Source organism: Bactrocera latifrons, unplaced genomic scaffold, assembly GCF_001853355.1.
Source record: "Bactrocera latifrons isolate USDA-ARS-PBARC rearing strain unplaced genomic scaffold, ASM185335v1 scaffold_49, whole genome shotgun sequence".
NCBI classification, from domain to species: domain Eukaryota; kingdom Metazoa; phylum Arthropoda; class Insecta; order Diptera; family Tephritidae; genus Bactrocera; species Bactrocera latifrons.
The window spans coordinates 1,276,024-1,288,402 of NW_017537145.1; the positions used below are offsets into that span (position 1 = coordinate 1,276,024).

The 12,379-nt window shown below is 36.3% G+C and overlaps 1 protein-coding gene across 1 annotated transcript in view; it reads left to right on the forward strand.

Moving 5' to 3' along the window:
• LOC108973587 overlaps window positions 1-12,379 on the forward strand; it is a gene marked incomplete in the record, with an annotated part of 146,942 nt that overhangs the window by 65,777 nt on the left and 68,786 nt on the right. The window contains 1 exon segment of the mRNA XM_018940956.1: window positions 4,457-4,476.

The window sequence follows — 12,379 nt, forward strand, 5'->3', positions numbered from 1 at the left end:
ACTACTTGAGCGGTCGTCAATCATCCATACTAAGTCGAGATAAAAACTCAAAACTGAGAAGAATTAAACAAGGAACTCCGCAGAGTGGTGTCCTCTCCCCGTTATTGTTTAACTTCTACATCTCGAAACTCCCGCCTTCACTGGAGGGAATTTCTATCACCTCGTAAACGGCTATCTCTCCGACTTTTCCCGCTTTCTCCCTGCACGGAACTTAATACTCTTTTCCACAAAATCCACAGCGGCCATATTTACAAACTGCACGAAGGAGTATAGACTTTATCTTGTCAACAACCCTAAAGTTTTAGGAGTGGCTTTCGTCTGTGTTTCTAAACTCCTCATACAAAAGCGATTTTTGCCAAAATAGCGACACAAAATCCTCAAGTAGCTAGTCGTTTGATTATGGGGAAAGGACAAAGAAAATTCTTGGCAACATCTAAGCCAATCGGCCGGTCCCGCCCTTAAATATGCCGCACCAATATGGTTGCCTGGATGCAGTGAAACGCAAATGAGGAAGCTGCAAACTTGTCAGAACACTGCACTTCGGACTACGAAAGGACGCCTCTTGATGTCTTCCGTCGAATGCCTGCATAGTGAGACCCGTATGCTCCCAGTTAAAGAACATAATAAACTCCTCTCCAAGCAGTTCCTGCTGGGGGGCTTTCGCGGAAATCATTCTTACAGTCATATGCTTGGAGCGGAACCGGCTCTTAGGAGCATCAATAAGTAATTTTCCAACTACGGCGACGACATAAAACAGTACGCCGAACAGACTTCGGACGTAAGCAACTTCAGACACACATTGACCGCTATTCACAGTGGAGCCGATTCCCTCTCAGTGAATGACGTACTTGGCGTCAAAACACCATCTATTGCGGAGGAACAGCTCGAGCTGCCGCGAGAATCGAGAGTGAGCACAGCTTCGTTCTAGATACTGTAGCAGGTAAGCTCCTATTTATCCAGAATAGACCTAAACATATCAAACATATGTCCAGCGTGCAATCAGTCCCCGCATGACACCACATCTTTGTATGCCCTGCTAATCCTGCACATCCAACAACCTTCTACCTTTGGTTAGACCCTGTCGAAACAGCACATTTCCTGGGCCTACCGTTGGATGACGTCGAAGACAACTTATCTCATTCATAACATTTTAGTGGATATTAGGTACCTGTTACAATAACAACATAGTATAAATAATTGTTAATTAGTCTCACATAAGCCAGACAGTCATGTAACCAATTTTTGGCTGTTTGCAATTAAAGTATTTCGTCTTTATTGTTGAAATCTGTTTTCCAGCAGCTAAGCGCCAGCTGTGAAAATATTTACAATTTATTGTTATTGAAAAATGCTTTTACAGCCATATTTTTGTGTATATAATTAAACGCCAAGAAAGTGAATTCCGTTATTTTTTTTGGAAAACCTGCTAGGTAGTGTATGAAACAATGCCAGCAAAACACACCTTAAATTGTACATGGAAGCAATTTAAACTGGGTTAGTAAGCAAATTATTTAAACATAAATGGCTTTCGACCAGCTGAAATGGAGCTGAAACTGAAACTGAAATGTTTTACTGCCAGCTGCGTAAGATGCTCGTGTTGATAGCTGCAACAAAAACATGCTGCTCTGACTATACTCAACACTAAATTGTAAACACTATCCATTGAATTGGCCTCAAACTGCAGGCCACTTAGTCATAACAACTTCACCTAGCAGCGACTCAACAAGTTGGAAAAGTGAAAACACTTGAAAAACTTTTGTGGTGGTCGAACTGCTAGCGAATCTCCCATTCCAACCGACAGAGATGTGAGCGCTGTGGACTTGGAAAAATGCCGAAAAAATAGTGGAAGACGTAAGCCACATAGTGCAGCAATAGTGAGCGAGAGAGGCAAAAGGAACATAAATATGACAGGCGGACGGAGGCGAAACCGCTGACTGCCTGCACTTAAGTGAGTCTAATTGAGATAGGACAGCAACAAGTTGACGCGACAAGTTGGTGTGAAATTTTCATTTCTATTTCATCTTATTTTGACTTCTTTCTTCGGTTGGTGGCACAAAGAATGCGCGTTTAAAGACACCGCGGCGCTCCAAAATCTTTAAAGCACGCTTTTCTCCAGATCTTAAGTATATGTATACCGTTAATTTATTTGCTAATGTTTTATATAAGATTTTCTTTGATCTCGCTGAATGTTATGGCAGTTGCTGGTGATGATGTTGTGTTGAGAAGAATTACTAGTCGTTTCTCCGCTCTGATTTGGGTATGGTCGGCTAAGCATTTTCGTGACAGCCGCGTAATTGACAACAATTGAATAAGTAATACACACAAGAGCAGTAATTTAGCTTGCTTTTCTTGATCTTGCCGCCAAGAGTGAACCACCCGAAATTTGGACGGCATGTTCGCTCTCAGAACCGAATTAGTTGGGTGCTACTTAAGTTTTTCAGCTACAATAAAGTGGGGAATTCTTAATTTATTCTTCAATATCTCTCTTGACCCGAATACACTTGTGCGAACATATTTTCAATCCTCAAAACAGTTATCATTACCGATTCAATTGACTTAAAACGGTTTCCCTGGAGCTGTCGTTTAAGTTTGCTGAATAGCTAGAATTCACATGAAGCTAAATCAGGCGAATGTGGTGGTTTCGGTCCAATATTGGTTGAAAATTTGACGAAAAACTCACGAAAAATACAAATACCAAAAGTTGGCTGCGCACAATTCCGCACTCTTGAGGAATAGCTGGTCGGAATGAATTCAGACTGCGTCACACCTCGATAATCTTAATTTTTGACCTGCTTTGACGAGGTTTTTTTCGGCTTCGACTCACAATAAAGTGCGCTTGTGCTTTTAGCTATTCGGCTGATTGATCGTCTGTTACCGGGTCGTAAGCATAGATCCAAGATTCATCTCCAGTAATTACTGTCAAAGAATACGTTTTTCGAAAAAATTGTGTGATTTTGAAACCAATCGTGCTTTAACTTTCTTCAGCCTGATCTTTCAAAATGATTTTCACTAATCCTTCCCATATTCCAACATTTCAGTAAGATCTCTGTACCAATTTCATAAATTTATTGTCGTGTTGATCATGACTTGTTATTGTTGGCCGTCCTGGACGTGGTTCGTCGTCAATTTGTATCAAACAAAAGCACTTGCTCGAGAAAAACATTTTTCTCTGAAGACCTGTTCCAACATTCTGCACGTTTCGGCACCAGAAGTTTAATTCCGCACACAAAATTTAGTGGAACTTGTTTGTTGCAAAAGATATGTAATTTAAAAAGTCTTACTCTTTTTTGCCAATAGCATCTACTAATATTTGAAAATGAAAATTGAAAATGGGTCATTTGTCATTGAACAAACTTATAAAATGAAAACAAGCGCCTCCCAAAGTTGTGGTATATTAATAACCAGCGTGACGAGTTGAGTCGATTTAGCCATGCTCGTCTGTATATACGCGAACTGCTCTTTCAGATTTTGAGATATCGCTCTGAGAATTATTTCCTTCGAAGAACTTCTTCATTTATCGAAACCACCCATATTGGACCATTATAGCATGTAACTGCTCTATCAGCTGAACGACCAAAATTAAGTTCGTCTATAAAATACTTTATTATTTGTAGAGATATCTTACCGATAGAATATTCTTCGAAGTGGCGGTATAATCTCCGCAGAAATTTTCACGATTGGATCACTATATCATATAACTGCCACACAAACTGACCCTTCAAAATAATTGTCTTGTGTGGACATTTCTTCGTGTTTTTCCTTATTGAAGGGTATTATAGCTTTAGTGCAACCGAAGCACTGTTTTTTCTTGTTGTTGTTTTTTTTAATATGTGTTATATATTTTTGTTTAACTATCTTTATCTTTTTTATAGTTGGCTGATAGTATGGATGGCTTGCATACACAATAAATTCGCTTGTGTGGCCAAGCGATTAACTCTCTGCTTGTTGGTAGCAATTATTATAAATCAAACGAATTTGTTATTGTGTTAGACATCAAATACCAGTTTCCATAAATTTGATCTATTCGATAATGTGAATGTTTATGTGGAATTTTTCACACTCTAAAGTTTTTTATGGAATTTGCTGAATAAGGATTAAAACCAAAATCGTAAATAAGTCTATTATGAAACTCCACGCAGTAAATATTTCAGTCAGTAATATTTTAAAAAATAGTATGGAGAAAGTATGTTTTCAGTTTGTACAACAGCATTATCATAAGCAAAACTGAACAATAAGTTAAATTTATTCATTTGGTGTTAATAACTAAATTCTCTGAACTGGAAGCATGAAACCAGTTTGTTTCTTGCTAATTTTTATATAGCATTTGCTCATGAAAGCAGTGGCGTCATTGCAGATATTCAGAAGTTTTTTGCGCAAGTACAAGTTTAATTTTATTTCGAGTTTTTATATAATCATCTTAAGTTGAGTATTAATAGATAATTATTTCTTTTTTTTTCAGCAACATTTTCGGACAAAAAGGTGTGCATTTGTAGTGGTAAGTCAGTACCAGTTGTCGAATTAAAAAGCTTATATGCAGATATAATAAATTTTGATACATTTTCTTCATATATATTAAGTATGTATTTACATACAATAAATAATAGAGGCAAAACCAATCCCCAATTCAAACAAGTGAAGAGTAAAAATTTGCAGTTGTAGCTAGCTCCTTAAAAATCAAAAAAATCACAGAAAACCATTTTTTATTATTCTGTAACAATTTGAAGTTTTGATATTATATTTTAACTCCAACTCTTCCTTAATATTTTAAACTCGGGAGCTTCAAATACAGTAACAAGTGATAATTTACTAGACAATAGCATTTTGTAAAAATTATTTGAATTTTTCATATAAATTTTGAGATTATGTAAATAAAAATGTACATCTTTTTATTATCTTAAGTTTGCCTTATAACTTTTTTCTATAGAAAATAAATCATTTTTAATTTTGAAATTTCAAACATGTCGTCACCTACTTCTTTCCGACCTCAGATCGCCCGTAAATTATTTTTTCCTTTAATTTTTGTTATTATATCTGACTTTTTCAAGGAGTTTCAACCCACTATATTTTTTCCCCCTTTTTACCACTTCAAGGCTTTATGTCGATTTAAGGTACCCATCATCCAAGTATTTATCTATATTTTTTTTTCGCCTTCAAAATCATTACCACTATACACTTTTGTCAACAGTTTTTCCAATTCATGAAACCGTTTTCATAAGAACTTTTAGGCCTTCATCTTCTGAAAATTGAAGCGGGTGCCATTCCGATGATTGTTGACTTGTTTGCACGTCGAACTTATAAACTCATGTCTTATAGGCAGTTATAACGCTATCCATGAATGAGACCTGTTTATACATAGTACTCTTTTTGAAAAAGTTTCAGCTTTATCAGGATGAATGGAGCAAAAACGCGTTTCATACACAAAATATAAACCAAAATCATTCGAGCGGACTCGCGAGAGATGTCGGGCTCTCTTGTCATTTCTGTAACACTTGCCTGATAATTTTCGAGCACCATATCTTTGACAGTTTTATTATTTTCATCAGTTGAAGATATCTAATGTCGTCCAGAATGTGGAACTTTTGGGCTTCTGTTTTTGATAGAATTGAATCACCGTAAGCCTTTTTGAAAACGGAACTGGATTAGAAATACAAAATTTGAGAAAAATGCTTTGTTCGATATGTTTTATCCATTGTAAAAATCGCAACCCGACTTAAGCAGCTGCTGTACACAAACTGGTTAACAGATCGCTCTCATATTTGGTATAGTAATTAAGTACACTCTTAGGAAAAGTATACTTTTTGAAATATCATTTTGCCGGGGAATTCATTTACGATTTCCGGGTGTTTCTTTATCACAATGCATATATGACTACATATGTTCTACAAAGGTAAAACTGTTTCGTTTTATTCAAATCTACATTCGTACAAATGACCTCACAAATGTATTTGCAATGGGTTGAAACAACTCTTGAACATATGTGACTCTGCTTACCGGCTTTTAGTCATAGGAGAAATCTTATCATCTTATCAGTTCGCGAAAATATTTAACTACATACCGAGTTATAATACAATAGATATACTAATACAGAGGTATATGGGGTGCTTTTACAAGTATATAATTTCCCAGGAATAGCTGTCAAAGTAAACGATGATTCAAAAAGCCTTATAGCGCATGAAACTATAGCATTATTGAAATGAACTTTTGATGAGCGAGTCATATAGAGAATGAGGTGAGTTATAGAGAATTGGACACATAAATTCAGAGATTTTACTCAATTATCCTCCTTTTCATGGGGTCAAGTTAGACGTTTGTGCTGATAAAGTGGCTACGACTGAGGTGGCATCTTTTTGCTTGAAAATAATTACAAAATGTCCTCAACAGAATGACGTTAATAAAACCACAATGAAATCCCCGAAACTTTGGCCATAAACTAAATGGCATAAAATGTACTGCATAACTAATTAAGCAAGAATTTGGACCAACCAATTATTATGCGCTTTATTTATATTCTCTCTAAAACTACACCCTATATACAATACTTGCATTTATTGATTTCCATTGTGTGCATTTCGTATGAATAGAACAGGATATTGCTGTTAATCAACTCAACGCTCAGTGGCAATAAATAAAGTTGCAAATTTCTTATCAGCATTTGTTTGCTCATATATTCTTCGCAAAGAAATATAAAATAAAGTGACTCATAAAATTGACTGCAGGCATGTAACGGCTTACAAACGTAAAATATCAAAATGATTCGCGTTTTGAGGGGAAATGAAGTTTGCTCATATGAAGTGATAAGCAAATTTGACGCTTAAACTGCAGTATGTATATAAATAAATGTGCTTACTACAAATATATATTGGAAAATATATCTATGTTTATATAAAGGGTGTTGATTTTAGACATGTGGTTTCTAAAAAGAAATTTATGTTATGACCTATAATTTGTCTAGAACACATACCGTGTTCAGTTGGCTCTATCCTTTGCGAGGTCACATCAGTTATATATCCCGAGTGCAGACATGTTTCTATGGCCCTGGTCGTTCCATCAGATGTGTGGGCGCCTCTTGCTTCCGTTGCTTCCGTTGCTCACCCATGTGACTCGAATTGAAGGAGCTCTTCGTTGGAGCATCGTCTTCTATGCCGCTATAGAGCTGATAAATTTTGTGTTTTCAACTTTTTCGATATACAAGGGCTCCAATGACCTTGCGGAAAACATTTATCTCGAATTCTCTAATTTCGGTTCTGCATGTGCCATTTTTCTACGACGTTTAATAGGTTGAAAATGGCAAGATTTACCCGAGCTTCGAATGTTTCAAATTTAAAACACGTAGGTTGCTCTTTATATATCGAGTTTTGGGACCCCTAGAATTGCAATTTGGTAGCAAACAACTTTATCGTAAGATTAGTAATTTTTGATGCTATACAATACATAGTTAGAAGTTTTGTACGTCAAAACCAGTATTTGTGTTTTTAAAATATCAATTTTGGCTAAAATATGTAACTAAATCGTGAACATTTTTGAGCGATTATATTTTGCAACTTTCGAGGTGAATTAATTCAGCGACAGTGCGTCGATGAATTTAATATTTAATTCAGCTTTTGATGATGAAACTTCATTTATCGATGGTATGGTAAATTCAATCGAGGTCGTAGAACCACTTAAAGCAGAATTTCGTGAAGGTCGTCCAAAATTAGTTCTTGTTTCGGAAACTATTGACGCTGTGCGCCAAATTGTGAGATAAAAATTGGGAAAATAGGTCAACGTTTCTCGTTACCTGAAAAGGTGGTTAATGCGTTCAGAGCGAATATTTTGACGATACCTCAATCAGAGTGGCAAAAGTGTTTCGAAAATTGTTTTAAGCGCAGGGAAACGTAGATAAACCTGAATGGAGAATATTTTGAAACGCCCTAAAGCAATTTTCGATGATTCAAATTTGTTTTTTTTTCCAATCTCGAAATATGAGAGGCAACCTACGTATTACAAATTGTCTCATCATAGGCCATGTTCGAACAGAAGGCCACAGTTTGTGACAGCTCAAAAGCTAGTCCCATCTTCCTTTGCGACTAATTTCGGACTCATCCCGGACCTGTCACATTTTTGCTGCATTTATATGCCGCACCACTACATTCGACAGTGCGGTAGGCAGCAAAAGGTGTTGACAGCATTGAGAGGGATGTTTTGTTTGTAATAGTCTACCTTATTTTTTTTTATATATGTTCATCTATACAAAAATATATAAGGTAATAGCAGCACAAACTCCTAGGAAGCCCCTGAATACACTAATACATAAAGTGTATAAGAGAATATACATGTTTATGTACATAAATATACATACATATATCTAGTATACATGTGTTGATATCTTTCGTGCTAGGGATAATGTTGTGACCATTTTTGAAAGCATGTTGCCCTCCTTTTTTACTCAATTCATTGAGTAAAATTTGAATATTTTTCATTCGCCCCATTATTATCAGCATCTACCCCATTCCTTCGATTTTCCGTTGATGAGCCACCCTCAGTGTGGATTGAAAATATTCCGCTAAATTTGCATAAAATTTGATTTTTATGGCAAGAAACTTCTAAATTGAGCACGTCATGCGAATATGTGATGGCACGTGACATTGTTGGAATATTGATGTTGTTGTTTTTCCCCTTTAACAAAGAAATTTTGAAACTGCTATTTGTCACAGAATTTTCTCTCGTATATACTCTGTAAGTGCGAATGTTTATGAAAATGGCACGAAAAATTACTCAATAAACGAGTATGTGAAAATATTTGTTTTGCACATAGATACATATATGCATAATAAGGGTAGAGTTGAGAGTAATGATTTTCCATTAAATTGAATGCCTTGATTTCTGCATTGATAACTCTACTGGTATCTACTATCAGCCGTAGTTCCCGGTATCGCTTCCAACAAATGAGTAGCTTCTTGTGGAGAAAAGGACATTCAAATAGATACCTCAAAAAATGACGGACAGACATGTCTAATTCGCCTCAGCTGGTAACGCTCATCTTTTTATACTCTCGCAACAAACTAAAGAGAGAATTATAGTTTTGTTCACATAACGGTTGTTTGTAAGTCCTAAAACTAAAAGAGTCAGATATAGGGTTATATATACCAAAGTGATCAGGGTCACGAGTAGAGTTGAAATCCGTCTGTCTGTCYGTCTGTCCGTCCGTCCGTGCAAGCTGTAACTTGAGTAAAAATTGAGATATCATGATGAAACTTGGTACACGTATTTCTTGGCTCCATAAGAAGGTTAAGTTCGACCAAAATCGGCCCACTGCCACGCCCACAAAATGGCGGAAACCGAAAACCTATAAAGTGTCATAACTAAGCCATAAATAAAGATATTAAAATGAAATTTGGCACAAAGGTTCATTCATTAGGGAGGGGCATATTTGGACGTAATTTTTTTGGAAAAGTGGGCGTGGCCCCGCCCCCTACTAACTTTTTTGTATATATCTCGATAACTACTACAGCTATGTCAACCAAACTGTACAGAGTCGTTTCTTTTAGGAATTTCCATACACAGTTCAAAAATGGAAGAAATCGGATAATAACCACGCCCACCTCCCATACAAAGGCTATGTTGAAAATCACTAAAAGTGCGTTAACCGACTAACAAAAAACGTCAGAAACACTAAATTTTACGAAAGAAATGTCAGAAGGACGCTGCAGCCAGGCCTTTTGTAAAAATTGAAAATGGGCGTGGCGTCGCCCACTTATGGACAAAAACCATATCCCAGGAAGTACTCCACCGATTCCAATAAAATTCGATACATGATATTTTCTTAATGATCCCTGATGACATGTACCAAATATGGGTGAAATCGGTTCACAACCACGCCTGAAATCTCGATTATCACTTTATCATGCGAGAGTATAAAATGCTCGGTGACACCCGAACTTAGTTCTTCCTTACTTGTGAAATCAAAAAACAGAAACTTAAAATTCAATAGAGAATGTTTATTATCATTCGAAAAAAAAAAACATTCTGTGGCATTTGTTCTTCGAAGATTATCTCCTTCAAATGTGAATGGCACGCGTGATGTTTTGGTCCTAGCCCTTTACATAACCCCATAGGGAAAAGTCTAACTGTGTGACATCACGCAATCTGCCAATACGCTAAAATCTTCATGGAAAACTTAGTATACCCTGCTCAGAGGCAGTTATGAATCAAGTTCTTTGAAATAAATATTAAATCTCAGTACACTGTGGTGTGGAAGGTGGCTTGAGGATTATTCAGTTTCGACCACTTATACCTTCCGACTTCCTTTCTGTCGAGGTCATGAGTATTATAGTTTTTAAGCTAGTTTAATTGCTAATAAAATTCCAAACAGTGTATGCTAATGGTATGGCTGATATACAGTCCTGTAAAGTCTAAGCTCCTGCTTTGAACAGTAAAAAAGAGAAATTCGAAGGACTTATGCATATTAATCCGAATAAACTCCAAAAACGTGCATTCAAATAATGAATTTTGTGCTCGAACATGACAATTTGTCAAAAAAGTTATATTCAATAGTTAAAGCTGAAGCTAAATAAAGTCAATAAAAAAATAACTTGCGAATAGTTGAGAGTTGAATAATTGTTATATCTCTATTAAATTTAGTGAGATATGTCTTTACAAAGTCAAGAGATGAGCATTTTTTGTGTGGTTTCTGTGTGAATTTCGTCCGCAAACTCATCGTGCGGGTCGTCAACCGGCAACTTCACTTAACCACGACATTCGTGGTTTATTTGTGCGTGGCCATTGGAAAACAAGCTGGAATACAAGTGCGCACTTTTTGAGGAGTTGGAATATTTGTTGTTTTTTGGGCATTCGACTTCTCGGCAGGCATTCACCGGTGCAAACAAGTAAATTTAACTGGTTTTTACGCTGATTGCTTTTACTGTGTTGTACATTCGTGTTTTCTTTATAACTCCCTCCCTCCGTTGCTTGTTCTTTTGATTACACTAAGTGACCATCAACAAGCCAGGAGGCTAACAACTCCAAACCTTTGCAAACCAATTTGATGTTGCAAGTATTTTTACGTTTGTAACTTTTCTGCAGTTTTTGTTGTTGCTAGTTGTTGTTGTTGTCCTTATTTTATTACATGTTCGTGCAAAGAGTTGTGGCATTAGCCACACGAACTGGTTGGAGATGATTTGTGTGGAATTTCTACTTGACTGGGCAACACAACATTTTCGCTCCTTATTTATTGGAAAGCTCTTCGGACTTTCGGCCGGCTGCTGCATCGCACAAGAACCGGATATGTAGGAAACAAACACCTTTAGTTGATCTTTTCACGGACTTTGGGTGTGTGTACGATAGCACAGCATGTTGCATGCATTCATCCAAATATATAATTATTAAACACCCATTAGGAAATTTGAACAAGTTCGAAGCTGTCTTGTAATACAAGTGGGTATAGGTACAGGTCCAAACCTAATTTTTTCAAATTTTTTTTGTAACAAGTTCCATAAGTTTACATAATATAAAGTGCAAATATTTACTTTGACAGCTGATTTACTTTTTATCTCGATATATTATATATTGTATTTTTGTATTTATTTTGAAGCTCATTTTTGCTTCTCAATACACGGTAAGTCTTCCTGCTACTAAATCCGAAGCTCAAAAATGCCATACGAAGTGTGCCCTCTTTGAATTCATATTCCATTTGGGATATATTTAAGGCATAAAAACAACTATGTAGATAGTAGATATGTATGTAAATAATTAAAAAATAAGCATATTATTGAAATACTCCTCAAATATAAAAATGCGTGTATAATTGCTGGATAGCCGATATGCAGGTGATTTTAGCAAAAACCTGTTGGCTTATCTGCTGCTGTGTTGGGTAATTTGGAAAGTTTATGTGAAATTAAAACTGCCGATTTACAAGAAGCGATGAGAGTTCCAGTTTAAAAGCAGCAAATAAATCAAAAGAAGTTATTGTCAAAATTCCCATTTTTTATGCATGGTAGAAAAAATCCTTTTAGGCACCATTCGAATTGAAAAGAAAGGGCTTGCTTACGCTGCATCCATTTTAAGTGCAAGAACTGCTATTTCGTCGCAAGTTTGGTGTTATATGGCAGTTACTTTCAATACGTTCTGCACAAGTCATAAAACCGTCATATTCATTAAGTGATATAAATCTCGGCTCACATATTTGTTTATATTATTCTAATTGATTCATGCCAATGCTTGCTCGATTCACGGCACTTCAAGCTTTTAAATATCTTTGTGATACCTGGTGGAGTTCAGTTGCTAGGTCCATGAGGAGTAGCCATCCCTCAGTATAAATGCACTTGACGTGAATTTTAATAGACTCTGAGACCTCACTATCGACGCCTCCTCCAATGCATCATACCATGGGGACCTCAGCTCATTA